The 17,152-nt window shown below is 38.9% G+C and overlaps 1 protein-coding gene across 7 annotated transcripts in view; it reads left to right on the top strand.

Annotated features, from left to right (window-relative positions):
• LIN52 (lin-52 DREAM MuvB core complex component) overlaps positions 1-17,152 on the top strand; it is a 112,715-nt gene that overhangs the window by 31,735 nt on the left and 63,828 nt on the right. The gene's annotated exons all lie outside the window — the stretch shown is intronic.

The following is a 17,152-nucleotide window of genomic DNA, read 5'->3' as shown; positions in this document are numbered from 1 at the left end:
GAGTGAGTAATACAAAATGGAAACAGAAGATCTAAGCAATAGAGAATTGTTAGAACAGAGAAAAGTTGTTTGGATGGGATGGGAAAACCACAGGTAATTACCCCGGAGCCATTGATTTCAGATGGATTATTAATGACTTAGTTAAGTGCTGTGCTTATAGACCTAACAATTTGCCCTGGAGTGAGAAATCTACCTTGTGCAGTGGATTATGTTTAGAAAGAGTTGAGCCTCCTATATAGGCTTCTTTTGAGGAATTGTTTTAGGTGTTAAAAAAGACGAAGCAACTTCGTGGGGACTGGAGCTACATCTTGTGAAAATCAATTTGTTCACTTCCCCCAGTCAACTAGAAAGGACAGGCAGCATGAAGAAGAAAATGCCTGCAGAAAAAGAGCTTGTCTGGGCATCTTTGCTGTGATGGTTTAGGAAATCAGCTTTAGCACTGTACATGATCTTTAGTGGCTTACCGTTTAGCATTGTTTTTCTTTTTCAGTTCATAGACGCTTTGTAGAAATGAGTACATTGTACCTAATGTACATGTGAGCAGTGACTTTACGGATGGATTTCATGATTCAAAACACGTCCACTGGAAGACTAGTTAATTGTTGGTATCACTGGACATTTTGGGAGACTTGTTTTTAAGACAAAACTCTTAAGGTGCCAGAACCAAGGAATTATATCTTATCTATAATTGGTAGGATGCAAAACTTGTTTGTCTGGTTTAAAGAAAGCTTTGGAAGAGTATACTACCTTAGTATATTCAGTTCAATTCAGTTCAGTCGCTCACTCGTGTCCAACTCTTTGCGACCCCATAGACTGCAGCACACCAGGCTTCCCTGTCCATCACCAACTCCTGGAGCTTGTTCAAACTTATGTCCATCGAGTCGGTGATGCCATCCAACCATCTCATCCTCTGTCGTCCCTTTCTCCTCCTGCCTTCAATCTTTCCCAGCATCAGGATCTTTTCCACTGAGTTACTTCTTCACATCAGGTGGCCAGAGTATTGTTGGAGTTTCAGCTTCAGCATCAGTCCTTCCAATGAATATTCAGGACTGATCTCCTTTAGGATGGACTGGTTGGATCTCCTTACAGTTCAAGGGACAATCAAGAGTCTTCTCCAACACCACAGTTCAAAAGTATCAATTCTTTGGCACTTAGCTTTCTTTATAGTCCAGCTCTGACATCCATACATGACTACTGGAAAAACCATAGCTTTGACTAGATGGACCTTTGTTGGCAAAGTAATGTCTCTGCTTTTTAATATGCTGTCTAGGTTGGTTATAGCTTTTCTTCCAAGGAGCAGGTGTCTTTTAATTTCATGGCTGCAGTCACCATCTGCAGTGATTTTGGAGCCCAGAAAAATAAAGTCTGTCACTGTTTCCACTCTTTCCCCATCTATTTGCCATGAAGTGATGGGACCAGATGCCATGATCTTAGTTTTCTGAATGTTGAGCTTTAAGCCAACTTTTTCACTGTCCTCTTTCACTTTCATTAAGAGGCTTTTTAGTTCCTCTTCACTTTCTGCCATAAGGGTGGTGTCATCTGTGTATTTGAGGTTATTGGTATTTCTCCTGGCAATCTTGATTCCAATTTTTGAATCTTGTAGTATATTAACTTATAGGAATTGTAGTATAGCTTAAGAAATACCTCTGTCTGATGAAACTCAGGCTAGTGGGGAGATTGATGACCTGAAGATAACATAAGGGAAAGAACAATTACCTGAAGATAAGTGGATAGGATCCAGGTGATAAATAGCTAATATTAATAGGAAAGGACAAAATAGTAATTAAGAGCTTGGGTTCTGGAAGCTTTATTACAGCCTTATGAATCTTGATCTACCACTTAGGCAGTAACTTGACTTTCTTACCCCTGATTTCTTCGTTTGTGAAATGGAGATGAAAATCTTAGAATAGTGTTTCTTAAGCTTTTTGGTGTCAGGACTCCTTTGCACTCTTAGAAGTTAATGTCAATCACCCAAAAGCTCTTGTTTGTGTGGATTATATGTGCATTTTATGTATATTTAATTTCTGAATTTAATTCAGAATTTAAAACAGAAAATTTTAAAATACTTATTCATTTAAAAATAGGAACAAACCCATTACATGTTAATATAAATATTTTTATGAAGAGTAACTATTTCCAAATAAAAAATGTTGATAAGAATGGTGGTTTTTACATTTTTCAAATACCCTTAATGTTTGGATTGATAAAAAGCTAAGTTTTCATATCTGCTGCTTTCAGTATGTTATGACACCTTTTGCTCGGTAGGCTCTAAATAACTTCAATGTTTGCTTCTGAGAGAATAAGTGAAAAAGCCATCTTAGTATCATACGTGTAGTTTTGAACTCATGGACCCTCTGAAAGGGGCTTAGTGATCCCCAGGATCCTCAGGGTTTTCCTGACCATTCACTTTGAGATGTTACCTTAGAATATTGTTCTGATAATTTAATACAATATTATTTATAAAATCTTTGCATAGTATATTAGTACTTAATAAGTGCTTAAAAGCTATTAACTGTTGTTATCATCATGGGCAGCATATGAGAAATTTTAAGCATAATAAGTGTATAATCATATGTATTTTCTTAAAAGACTCACTTTGCCAGCATGGTAGACAATAGGGTAGTAATAAAGAAAAGTGGTAACATGGGAGGAAAGTTAGATTTTTCTTTTTTAAATTAATTTTTTAAATTTTTAATTGAAGGATAATTGCTTCACAGTATTGTATTGGTTTCTGCCAAACATCAATATGAATCAGCTATAGGTATTCCTAAGTCCCCTCCCTCTTGTCCCCTTTTCCAGCAAGTCAGCTCTTTGCATCAGGTGGCCAAAGTATTAGAGCTTCAGCATCAGTTCTTCCAGTGAATATTCAGGGTTGGTTTCCTTTGGGATTGACTAGTTTGATCTCCTTGCAGTCCAAGGGATTCTAAAGAGTCTTCTCCAGCACCACAGTTCAAAAGCATCAGTTCTTATGGTCCAAGTCTCACAACATGGGTGAATCTCAAAAACATTGTACTCAATAAAGGAAGCCAGACATGAAAAATCACATATTATAGTATTCCATTTATATGAACCATCCTAGGTATGTAAATTCATAGAGACAGAAGGGAGATTGGTGATTGCCAGGGGCAAGAAAAAGAGGGAAATGAGGGCTGTCTGAGTAATGGGTAAAAGATCTTTTTGGTGGGTGATAAAAATGTTTTGTAACTTATATAGGTGGTAGTTGAAAAATATTGTGAATTTACTAAATGCCATTGAATTGTACACTTTGAAAACTCACTTTAAAAAATGCAGATTCGATTCAGTTTTTAAAAATGCATAGTATGATATTTGACACCTAGAAAGCTGTCGATAAATCTTAAATTTTATTACTGCCTAGTGCACCTTTATCAGGAATTTAGCTGTGTGACATTGAGCATCAGTTTCTTCAGTTGAAAAATGAAGCTGTTGGACTAAAAGACCTCTCAGATCCTTACAGCATTAAAATTCAGTATTTTAAGGCATAGTATTTAATTCTTGACAAAGGCTGAATCATGGGGACTTCCTGGTGGTCCAGTGGCTAAGACTTCGAACTCCCAATGCAGGGGGCCCAGGTTCGATCCCTGATCAGGGAGCTGGATCCCACATGCCACAGCTAAGACCCAGAGCAGCCAAATAGATAAATTAAATATTTAAAAAAAAAAAAAAGACTGAATCATGTAAGACTTCTTGGTTATATTGAGGATATTGGACAATATTCTAAGATCTCTGACAAGTCAATGGAGGGCATAGACAAGGAATATTCAGGTTTTGGCTGTGTAGAGACTGGTTTGGAGGGGGACGTGAGAAGAACTAGGGAGACCATGTAGGAGGTCATTGAAATAGTCTATAGACTGGTGATGGGACTTCCATCATGGTCCAGTGGCTGAGAATCTGCCTTGCAATGCAAGGGACACAGGTTTGACCCCTGGTCAAAGATCCCTCATGCCTCAGGGCAAAAAAGCATGCATGCTCAAACTACTGACCTGTGCACTCTGGAACCCATGAGACTCACGTGGTGCACAGAGTCCGTGTACCGCAATGAAAGATCCCACATGATACAATGAATATTCCACATGCCACGTAACCAAATAAATTGGAAAAAAAGACCATGGTGCCTCGAACTAGGATGCTGATAGTGTACAGGGAGCGATGTCCTTGAATTTGAGAGCCATTTAGGACAAAGAATAAGTCTTGATTGATTGGCTATAGAAGATCAACGGAGGTGGGGAGGAAGAGGGTGTCAAGGATGACTCCTAGATTTCTCCTCTGGGCGTGTAAGTTAGGGGCACGCAGACAACAATGGAAGCATTTTTGCTTTTGACTGAGATGGAATATCAGGGACTAGCTTCACCTTCTCACCTGAGACAGCTTTTTAAAAAACTACAGAAGATATGAACAGTGGTTTTTAGCACACTGGATGTCAGGCAATAAAAGATAGTGATCCCTGAGAGGAGGTCAGCGCTGTGATTATCTCAGTTTACTGTTTTGAGAGTTTCCAGGCTGCAGTGCTGGGAGGGGGAACTCAGGCAGAGAGTAGCAGACTCCCTGAGTTGAAGAAACAGAGTTAGGAGTCTGAAGAGACCAAGGTAGCAAGAGGTGAGAGGACAGAGTACCAGAGGGGAGAGGGCGGCATGGAGAGAACCCTGGAGATCCGCAGAGGGTTCTGCTAAAGTAATCAGCTGAGTACTCGCCAGTGCAGTCTTGTGAGGACGCTGTTATACATGAGGCTGAGGAGAGAGCCCCTCGAAAGGATTACAGGAAGGAATACTGGCTGGCACCACAGGGCCAGTAATAGTGCCTGCTCCCGCCAACCAGACAGCAAAATTCTCATCAGTCATAGGACTCAGAAGGGTTTGCCTCAGTAGTGGTGAAAGCGTTTGTCTTCCCTTCCAAACTTGACGCGTGCCACAACTGGAGACCCTGCATGCTGCAACCCCTGAGCCCTAGAGCCAGCGTCCATGCACTGCAACTAAGACCCGACGCAGCCAAATATATTAAGAAGAAAATCTTACCAGACTGGACACTTCAAGTATGTGCAGTTCATCCTATATGAATTATACCTCACTAAGGACTGATCTGTCAATCAATTGATTGAACTTTTTCCCCTCTTCTCTTAAGGATCTCTTCAACAAAAGTAATTTAAAGTAACTAAAATGAGCCAATCACTGTGATAAAAATTGAGGCTGCAGCAGTAAGCAAAGCAGTCATGAGGAAGACACACATCAAACCGTTACAGAAATAATCTGTGGTGAGAGGGTTGTGATGAGTGCTGTGAAGAAGTATAAGATTCCATAACAACAAATTTCCGTGAGACCTCTTCTGATCTGTAAGGGGTGATCAGAGAAGGCAGTCTTTTCTGAGGATGAGACAAAAGGATGCTACAGTCTGTCACTAAAGCTTTTTTAGAAGGAACAATAGTGGAGGAAGAAGTTTGTAAGGGAAGACAATGAGTTTGTTATTTTTTTTATTTGAAGTATAATTGATACAATTTGTATTAGTTTTGGGTGTACCAAAACTAATAGTGATTCAGGGTTTTGTTTTGTTTTTTTCAGAGTATATTTCATTATAGTTTCATTCATATTGTTATAAGATACTGTCTAATTTTATATGCCGTACTGTAAATCCTTGTTTCTTATCTCTTTTATGTAGTAGTTTGTATCTGTTAATCACAGACTCCTAATCTCCCCCCCACCCTTTGGTGGTAGCCGCAAGTTTGTCTTCTATGTCTGTGAGTCTGTTTCTGTTTTGTATACAGATTCATTTGCATTATTTTTTAGATTCCACACATGAGTGCTATCGTACACTTCTTGTCTTTCTCTGACTTCACTTGGCATAACATTCTCTAGGTCCATCCATGTTGCTGCAAATTATGACTGATTAATATTGCATTACACACATATATATTATGGGCACTGGGGTTGCTTCCATGTCTTGACTATTATAAATAGTGCTGCTGTAAACATTAAAGTGCATGTATTATTTTGAATTAGAGTTTTTGTTTTTTTCTGGATGTATACTGAGAAATGGGATTCCTGATATATGGTAGCTCTATTTTTAGTTTTTTAAGGAACCTCTGTACTGTTTTCCATGGACTTCCCTGGTAGCTCATCTGGTAAAGAATCCACCTGCAGTGCAGGAGACCATAGTTTGATTCTTGCATCAGGAAGATCTCCTGGAGAAGGGATGGACTACCCACTCCAGTATTTTTGGGCTTCCCTGCTAGCTCAGTCAGTAAATAATCCGCCTGCAGTGCAGGAGACCTGGGTTCAGCCCCTGGGTTGGGAAGATCCCCTGGAGGAGGGCATGGCAACCCACTCCAGTATTCTTGCCTGGAGAATCCCCATGGACAGAGGAAACTGGCGGGCTGCAGTCCATGTGGTCACAAAGAGTCGGACACAACTGAGCAGCTAAGCACAGCACATACTGTTGTCCATAGTGGCTGAACCAATTTACATTCCCACCTACAGTGTATAAGAATTCCCTTTTCTATACATCCTCTCCAGCATTTATTATTTGTAGACTTTTTGATGATAGCCATTCCATCTGGTATGAGGTGATACCTCATTGTAGTTTTGATTTGCATTTCTCTAATAATTAGCAGTGTTGAGTGTCTTTCATGTGCCTGTTGTCTGTCTCTTTGTCTCCTTTGGAAAAATGTTTATCAGATCTTCTGCCCATTTTGGGGGCTTCCCTGGTGTCTCAGTGGTAAAGAATCCATCTGCAATGCAGGAGACACAAATTCCATGCCTGGGTTGGAAAGATCCCCTGGAGAAGGAAATGGCAACCCACTCTAGTATTCTTGCCTAAGAAATCCCGTGGACAAGGGAGCCTGGCGGGCTACAGTCCATGGGGTCGCAAAAGAGTCAGACACAACTTATCAACTAAACAGCAACAGTCTACTTTTGATTGGGTTGTTTGTTTCTCTGCTGTTGAGTTGTATGAGCTGTCTGCATGTTTTGGAAATTAAGCCCTTGTCAGTTGCATCTTTTGCTATATTTTCTCCCATTTCATCGGTTGTCTATTTATTTTATTGATAGTTTACTGTGCAAAAGTTTTTAAGTTTTATTAGGTCCCATTTATTTATTTTTGCTTTTATTTCTTTTGCTCTGGGAGAGTAATCTCAGAAAATATTGCTACGATTTATGTCAAAAAATGTTTCACCTATGTTCTTTTCTAAGAGTTTTATGGTGTCATGTCTTACATTTAGATCTTTATTGAGTTGGATTTTTGACATGGGGTTTGGCTTTTGGTGTGAATTCTCCATTGTGTAGGCTGTTGAATGCATGAGTGAGTGAGCAACCAGTGAAATAGGAGATGGAAATAGGAGTTTGGCTATTAAGAGGAAGAAAGGGTATTCGCAAGAGGAAGAAGTGGTCAAAGTTTCCTATTTACTTTAGGACAGTGGACTTAGATATATTTAAATTCTATGACAAAGATGAAAAGATGGCAGAGAGAGGTGAAAAGGGATAAAGTGTAAGCAAGGTCCCTGAGAGGGCTTGAAATGTTAGGGTTTAGGGCACAGGTGCAGCGGCCTTAGATTGATCATATGACTAGATCATACAAGAGGAAAGAGAGGTGCGGATTTCTTCGCTGGTGGGAAGGTGAGAGAGTGCCTCTATGTTTAGATCACAGACATTCCTTCTCTTTCGCTCTCCGCTTTAAGTTATATGTCAAGAAATGAAGAGTAATTAATTAGGTTTTTAAAATATTGCTTGTTTGTTTTCGGTTGCGCCGGTTGTTCATTGCTGTGCTTGGGCTTTCTCTAGTTGCAGTGAGCGGGGCTGCTCTTCTTTTTGGTGCACAGACTTCCCGTCGCGGTGACTTCTCCTGTTGCAGAGCACAGGCTCTAGGCACACAGATTTCCTTAGGTGCAGCACGTGGGCTTAGTTGTGGCGCACCAGCTTTAGTTGCTCCGCAGCACGTGGAATCTTCCAAACCAGGGATCCAACCCTTGTCCCCTGCATTGGCAGGCGGATTCTTATCCACTCTGCCACCAGGTAAGTCCTTTAATATGCTTTTAATTAATGCTGGATGGCATCCAGAAATTTTAACATGATTTATACATTTTTTATTTTTAAGTACTCTGGTTTCTTGTTTGCCTATGCAGGCCATCCTGCAACAAATAACCAGTCCAAATCTCACCCCTCATTGTCCAGTGTACTTGGTTACAAACAATGGTGCCTCCCCTGGTTTCAGCAATCTTGAGAGTATTCCTAATGTCAGCTTAGAATTCTTATATGCAGGAGTGCTTCTAATTGAGATTTAAAGGATAACCAAGAATAAAATCTGTTTGTATTTACACTTTTTTTTAAAGTAAAGAGAATTTTCTGGCCTTAAAGATCTCAGTTTGGAGTATCTTATTCTTTTCAAAATAACATCTAATGTGGGGGAAAACAGCTTCTAAAATGTAAAAGCTCTGCTAGGTTTCCTTTAGAGTGAAATTGGTCTTACAGCATTGTAGAGAAGATTAGAAATGGTATGTGAGAAGTGCTTAGTATGTCTAGGTAAGCAGCTAGATTGTGGCGTAAAGATGCAACTACGTACATGGTTTATGTCATGATCTATAAAAACAAGGGATACTGCTTAGTAACTGAAAAGAATTGTTAAACAGTCATAGAATCTTTTTTGAAATATTCATTTTAAAAGTTAAATATGAACTTTATTATTTTTTTTGCTATTATAAAACAGTACATATTCATTGTAGAAAATATAAAGAAAGCAAAAATCACCCCAAATCACAGCATCCTAAAATAGTAATCGCTTTTAACTTTTTGGTGAACACTTCTCCAAATCCTGCAAACATTTCTAAGAGGTATCACACACACACACACACACACACACGCACGCACACACGCACGCACGTAAACATCCATGGTGTCATGCTACTCCTGTTCTACAGCCTGCATTTTTGACTTAGTGCATTGTGAACTTCCTTCAGTACCCATGAAAACAGCAAAATCATCAGTTTTGTGACTGTGCAGACTACCATTATAATATGGCTCAGCTGATAAAGAATCTGCCTGCAATGTGGGAGAGCTGGGTTCGATCCCTGGGTTGGGAAGATCCCCTGGAGAAGGCTACCCATTCCAATATTCTGGCCTAGAGAATTCCATGGAGTCTATAGTCCATGGGGTTACAAAGAGTTGGACACGACTGAGTGACTTTCACTCCACATAATGTATTTCATTAATTCTTTCTTAATGGACATTTAGGCTGTTTCCAGTGCTTTACTAAAAGTAAATTATGCTGTAATAGCATCCTTTACTCTAGATCAAGTGAATGGCACATTAAAAACTTTAATATTTTGCCAAAGTGACCTCTGAAAAGACTTGTCCAAATCATATTTCTAAGAACAGTAAATGAAAGTACTTGTATTCCTATATCTTATAGCCAACTCTGGTTTTCCCTGGTGGCTCAGACGGTAAAGAATCTGCCTGCAATGCGGAGACCCAGGTTTGATCCCTAGGTTGGGAAGATCCCCTGGAGAAGGGATTGGCTACCCCACTCCGATATTCTTGCTCAGAGAATTCCATGGGCAGAAGAGCCTGAAAGACTACAGTCCATGGGGTCGCAAAGAGTCGGACATGGGTGAGTGACTAACACACACACACACACACACACACACACACACACAAAGAGCTAACTCTAGATATCATGAAACTTTTTAGTACTTGCCCATTTTATAGGTGAAAAATTTTGTTTTATTGTTTTTTATATGTATTTCTTTGATTGCTAATAAGTAAAGTTATGTTTACTGGCAGCTTGTTTTTCCTCCTCTTACAAGTTTCCCATTTAAAGGTGAAGAAACTGAGGTCAAAAGAAATGAAGCGACTTAGATCTCGATCATCCAGGAATTTAGTGACAGGATTGGTAATCATAGCTTGTTAGAGTTGAAAGGGAATCTTAGAGATCGTTGAGTCTCAACCCTCTAATGTTGCAGATGCAAAAACAGAGGCCTAAAGATATTAGGTGACTTGCCTAAGGAAAACCACACAGCTCATTGGGGACAGAACCAGAAATCTGAATCATGTCTTATGAAGAGGGAAAGGCAAGTAACATTTTTGAGCCTGCTATTTCTTTTTTTAAAAATTTATATGGCTGCATTGGGTCTTAGTTGTGGCTTGCAAGCCCCGTGGTTGTTGCATAAGGGCTTAGTTGTCCCACACATGTGGGATCTTAGTTCCCCAACCAGGAATCACACCCGCATCCCCTGCACTGGAAGACAGATTTTTAACCACTGGACCACCAGAGAAGTCCCTAGCCTGCAATGTTTCTCACGTGTACTTTCTCATTTAATTCTTTCTACTATTCTTCTGTTATTCCAATTTGAGTAAATGAGGTAACTGAGGTTCAAAGAACTTCAGTGATTTGTTCAGTCACATACTTAGTTATTTGCCAAACTGGACCTAGAGTCCAGGTCTTCTGATTTTTAATCCAGGGTTACTGTTGCCTCATAGAGTAGTAACAATAGATGTGTTTCTTGGTTTCATTCAAATACTCATTTGATAAAATATTATTTGCCTCTTAGAAGCTTTTAAATAAAATTCAGCCTGTGTTTAGTAATTCTTAATTGGTACTGGACACCAATCTGACAACAAACTAAAGGAACTGATCATTGTAAGCAAAAGCTAATCAGAAACCATGTCTAATGCTTACTGACTGGCTAGAACTGAGATCTCTGAACTAGACATGACCTAAGTTTTGTATGGTGGTGATATCTGGGTTGAAAGTCTTAGTATTATCTTAGAATTATTTTTATTCCATAGAGAATAAAATCTTAATATATAAATTGAAAATGACATTTGGGTTCTCTGAAGTGTAAAATGGATCTCAAATCATCAAGGGGTCAAACAGGAACAAAATCGAAACCTTGTCAATTGCATCCTCCATATCTCTAAAAAGATCTGTTAACCTTCATTTCTTGACAGGGCCCAGAATTTCAAAATCATAGTAGAGCTAATTTGGTAGGGCTTCGTCCCATAGAGATGCACAGAGATGAGTATTGACTTGTGTATAACTTTGTTGACACTCTTGGTTCATTCAATCATGTGGAAGTTAGCTGGTAAAATCTGTGTTCTTTGCTTCTGCTTTCCAGACAGATCTTGTGTTTGGGTTGGTGTTTTTAAAACCTGCTAGTTTCGTGTAAGTAATTTGCGGAAAGTAGAAGAGTATAGCATGTGATAAAATCATTTTTTCCTTCACAGAGAATTTTACAGGCTTATAGAATAGAGAGGCCAACAATTAACTCACAGTATTCTAGTCTTCAGTACTAGGGATCTGTTAAGCTTATTGTTTAAGAAACAGACATTATTTCTTGTCTTTGGTATTTTTCTGATTTACTTTATTGGAATAAGAGTTAAACATTAATTAAGACTTCTAGATTCTGGTAAAGTTTGGAGGTTTGGTTTTGTTTCACCTTTTTGTTTTATTTTTCCCTCCCCTCTTGTAACCTTTGTCCTTAGACAAAAATAAAAAGCAAAGAGCTGGGTAGTTGAGGGAGTGGTAGAGCTAAAACTAGACCACTTTGAAGCTTATGCAGAGGTGGTTACATAAAGAGTATAGAGCATTGGTTGAGTCTATTGACAAGCAAGTATCACCAGAAGTAATTCTTATTCTAGTATCAAACCTAATAGTCCTTTAAAATCTCTTTTGGAATGTTGAAAAGAGATCAAATGAAACCTTCAGAATGATTATTTATAGGGAAAGAAGAAAACTCCAATTTCATTCACCCATTGTAGCTCCACTTTCTCATTTTAATGCTCAGTCCACAGTGGCGATGGTAAAAGATGTCCTGCACCTGCAGAGATGGCAGTGGGAGAGGGGACATCATCTTTCCATTTATTGCTTGTTGCAGTTTGGCCTGTTTACAAATGGAATTGCTGTATGGGTGCTTCCAGTGGAGAGTGAAGGGAATCAAGGTAGCAAGCAGCAAGAAAGCATTTACACATGTCCCGTGAATTGGCTAATTTTTAACATGCAGTTAGTTAAGAAATGATTACAGCCTGAGGAGTCATGACCTCAACTTTTCATCAGCTCCATTGGATTGTGCCTCAGTTTGGAAATGAAGGAGGTATGTGGGAAGTTTTAATTGTACCTGTGTGATTTATCCCTAGTCAGCTCTTTAATTTCTTCTGGCTGTCTGAGGTTTCCGACATGCTGTAAATTTCCCCAACTTTTTCATTATCTGCAATTTCTTTATGACTCGTGAATCGGAGTGGAGAGAGAGTGTGGATTTACAGCGGAGATAAACATGTCCATAAAGTCTGTATCTGTGTCAGTAATTGTACTGCTGTCAGTGACTGTCCTGTTTTACAGGCCTCTCTTGGGAAGGGAACCGGCTTCACTACCAGCAGCAGTGAAGTGCTTGGTTTGATTTGCATTAACTTACTGGCAGATTAGGTAGGAATGGTGGGGTAGGAATTGATACTGGATCTTGGCCTCTCTTGTTTATTTGTTTGTGTGTTTGTTTAAGGTGAAATGACTTTGTGTTGTATAACTGTGTGTTGAAAATAGAACATGGATAGTGTGTATTTCCTAAGTGCAAGTGCACTTATTTTTGGGTACGGTATGAAAAATCCTTTCTAACTTCATTCATTTTACACAATGCATTTAATGTGCTTTTCTTTTTCTATCACTACTGATAATTAAACTTGGGTCTTTTTTCATCTTTCCATTTTCCTTTACTTTGAGTTAAAACATGGGGTTTCTCTCTTAGAACATTCATTCCTCTTCAAGAGTGGGACTAGCCAGAATCTGGATGATGACTACATCTGCCATGTCTTAATACTCAACTGTTGATGGTTCTTTCTTGATGGCTTGAAGTGGTGTGCTTGTGACCATTTGCTGTGAGAGAGAAGTCTTAAAATAGAGAGGAATTCTTCATATTCCTGTCTTCAAAGACCCTTCAGGAACCCTGTAGTATTTTCTTTGTTATAGCAGTTGTGAAAAGAAACTGAAGTTAAGTGAAGCTCTTTTAAAATAGATGGAGAATCAAACATATACTTTTCTTTTTTATATTTGATATTTGAGCAGATCCCTCAAAAATAAAACTGTCCTTGCATATCCTGAGCCTTCTGTGAAACCTTAAGAGTAGCAGGTGACAGTACAGTCTGACAAAGAGGATAAGATGCGTAATATAGCTCAACCTTCAGTCAGCCCATGAGCCCAAATAATATGGAACATTATCTTGATAACTTTTATCGCCTTTAATTTCTCTTCCTTCTTCTGCTTGCATTCTTTTTGCCATCTTTCTACCAGCAAGTGAGAGAGGGAAGATTAAAGGAGATGCTATAACATGTAATTATTTGGCTTTTTTCCAGAAGCTAAAGACAATGGCAACCCACTCCATTACTCTTGCCTTGAAAATCCCATGGACGGAGGAGCCTGGTAGGCTATAGTCCATGGGGTCGTGAAGAGTCGGATACGACTGAGCAACTTCACTTTCACTTTTCACTTTCATGCATTGGAAAAGGAAATGACAAACCACTCCAGTATTCTTGCCTGGAGAATCCCAGGGACAGAGGAGCCTGGTCGTCTGCCTGGGGGTCGCACAGAGTTGGACACGACTGACGCGACTTAGCAGCAGCAGCATAGGGGAAAAGTATGGTTAGAGAAAACTATGGCTGAAATGAAATTTGAAATTATTTGTGGGTTTAATTCTTTCTCTCTCCTCTTGCCATGATAGGGTTTCTTCTTACTCAACAGGGAGAAACATCTTTGAGTGAGAGGAATAAGCTACTCAGACCCTTTAGTTACTATTAGTGAACTTGCCCTCCTTTAGAACAAAGACCCTTTAACACTCATTTTTGTCTTTCCCATCATGCCAAGCCGTGTTCTTCATGGAATAAGCTTGTGAAGTTACATTGTTAACTAATTCTAGTTTGGGAAAACATCTAGTATATGGCTTACTCAGTCCAACTTAACAAACACACTCACAATAACCTAAAACAACCAACCAAACAAAATTTCCAGTTATCCCCTTAACTTGGTGTTGTGTGCTGTGCTTAGTCACTCAGTCATGTCAGACTCTTTGCAACCCCATGGACTGTGGCCCACCAGGCCCCTTTGTCCATGGGGATTCTCCAGGCAAGAATACTAGAGTGGGTTGCCATTCCCTTCTCCAGGGGATCTTTCCTACCCAGGGATTGAAGCAGGGTCTCCTGCATTACAGGTAGATTCTTTATTGTCTGAGCCACCAGGGAAGCCCAACTTGGTGCTATAACATCCTATTTGGTTTAATGAGTGTAAAGAATCATTTCTTTTAGTGAATGCAATATTGGAGGTGTTTGACATCCATTTTGCTGTTGACCTTTATTTTTTATTTTATCTTTTATCCATTTTGTAGAGTCTGACTATAAACACATTGAGTTTGGACTAAGATAAGGAGCTTCATTCCTATGCCTGCCCAGTTAGTCAAAAGAAGAATGAGATGTCTAGCTAGGTCTGACCATAGAAATAAGCTTTCTGATAGCTCAGGTTGAAAGGCTTATTATTGCTAACAGTAGCTCCTCCCTGAAAATACTTAGTTTTATAGGTATAGAATTCTAGAGTTCTTCCTGGAACTTTACAGAGGAAGCATTTTTGTCCTGGTTGAAGAGAAAATAGTTTATGGTTGTCTGCTTCTATTTCTGCTGCTGTCACCTGTCAAGTTCGGTAAAAACAAGGGTTTTAATTAGCCAATAATCTCAGTGTTGGAACATAATGACATTAACAAAGAAGAGAGCAACGCAATAAAAGATTACTTGAATATTAAGTTGTATACCTGCTATTCTCTGAAAGGGGTCCACAGCAGGGATGGTAACATTATCTTAAATGTTTAGTAAACATAAGCACTGGATAGCATGGTTCAGTAACTGTCTTCCACTTGAAAAAGCACAGGCAGTGTCTTCCTCCCTCTCCTTAATCAGGAATCCAGGAGTAGCCAGGCTTGAAACTAAAGGGAGGGCTGGAGCATGATTGATCTGTTAACTGTTTGTAGAAAGGATAATTCTTAGGTGACTGTCTTCCTGTGGTGGTTTACTTTTTAAGATCCCAGACTTCCTTAGAGATGTAGGTTAAAAATAACTTATTTCAAATTATCAAATAAATGAATATCAATATCATGAATATATCGGGAAAAAAGCCCCTTTCTACTAGCTTAAGAAGAAATTACATTGTCTTCTTTTCCTCCACTGGTTCATCATGAAAAAATTTTAAGCGTCCACGAGATCACCATAGCCATAGATATGAATATCGATGTGTGTATATGTGTGTATGTTTTTTTTTCCCCATCTCCTTGAACTATTTTGAAATAAGTTTCTGACATCAGGCACTTTACCCCTAAATACTTCAGGATACATTTCCTAAGAATAAGGACCGTTTCCTGTTATCACACCCAAGAAAAATTAACAGTAATTGCAAAATATCTCATATCCTTCCACATTCAGAATTTCTCAATTGTCTCAAAATTTTATGTAGCTTTCTTTTTTTAACCAAGATTCAATGAAAGTTAAGGCACTGTAAATGCCAATACATACTTGATAGAAGAACATTTAGTACTAAATTCTGCACACCAGCTTTTTAAAAAAAACTAGTTTTTTTTCCTTGTAATGAACATGTATTTACTCAAATGACTATCATTTTCCTCTAGAATATTGAGTTTCAAGTTCTCCATCTACATTAAGCCTGCTTTATCCAGCTTCTTTAATCTGTTTCTGGTATTTTCCCCTTCTCCTGGCAGAATTAGCTGTAGAATTGATCTTTTCTCCAATGACTACCTTACTCCACAGAGTAATATTTTCTAAACACAAATTGACATGGCCTTATTCTCTTCTTAAAACCCATCAATGACTTTTCACTGCTCTTGGAATAAAATTTTTTTTAAAAAACAAATCTTTACATTGGTGTTATAGCTCTGCATGGCTTGGCCTTTTTCACACCACGTTCATGTGACATGATTCTTCCCTGTATGAAGGAAACTCCTAAAGAGGAAAAAAGTGAGGTAAGAATTCAAGGAATACTTCTTGGAAGAGATGAAACTTAAGTAGAAGTTAATGGCTAATATTTGTAGTATATGGTAAGAAAGAAGACACTTTGGACTGAGAAGCAATTTTGGGATACGAGAACTGTGGTTGGAAAAGTGAGGAGTATCTAAATTATGGAAAGCCTGAGGAATCATTTTCAAAAGTCTAGCAGTCACCTCCATAGAGAATTGAAGGGTGTGGTGATGGGGCTGAGAGACCAGCTAGGAAGCTGTGGCAGTTTAGGAATTCAGTAACTGCTTATACTAGATGGGATGGTGTGAATGCAAAGGAGGGGACATATAAGAGATATTTGTGGGGGGAGGGGCGGGAACTAGATATGAAATTGTAGTAAAAAACTGGAGAGACATAAGAGTAAAAACAATGTCAAGATTTTAAGCCACTGTGACCAGGAGAATACAATTTAGGGTGGAAGTGAAGTATACATTATAAAACTCCAGTATTCTTGCCTGGAAAATCCCATGGACAGAGGAGCCTGGTAGGCTGCAGTCCATGGGGTCGCTAAGAGTCAGACTCGACTGAGCGACTTCACTTTCACTTTTCACTTTCATGCATTGGAGAAGGAAATGGCAACCCACTCCAGTGTTCTTGCCTGGAGAATCCCAGGGATGGGGGAGCCTGGTGGGCTGCCATCTATGGGGTCGCACAGAGTTGGACACAACTGAAGCAACTTAGCAGCAGCAGCAGCAGAAGTGACTTAGCAGCAGCAGAAGTGACTTAGCAGCAGCAGGGAATCCAAGGGCTAATTGCTGTTTTCACTGTGTCTCACATAGCCTTGATTATAATAGGCTATCATTATTATTGAGTGATGATTGAATTATTTCTAAAGCTTGGTATTATGTAGGTTCTGGGGATATTACTGTTTAACATAATAGAATTTGCTTTATAGCCAGTAAAAAAAAAGCACCTATAATGCCCTTTATTAATACATTACCTGGTTAATGTAATGTAATTATTATAATAAATGTGATATTAATATAATAAGCTATTTTCATAATAACTATATTGCTAGTTTAAAAAATAATCTAACTCCTAAGAATACTTTTTGGCAAAATACATAAATAGATTCATTTAGAAGCATTTTTTGAAAACTTGGCCCCAAATGCCAGATAAAG

This window comes from Bos grunniens, chromosome 10 (genome assembly GCF_055505025.1).
Source record: "Bos grunniens cultivar Pamir isolate PY7600 chromosome 10, Bosgru_T2T1.0, whole genome shotgun sequence".
NCBI classification, from domain to species: domain Eukaryota; kingdom Metazoa; phylum Chordata; class Mammalia; order Artiodactyla; family Bovidae; genus Bos; species Bos grunniens.
This window is presented reverse-complemented; position numbering and strand designations above follow the sequence as displayed.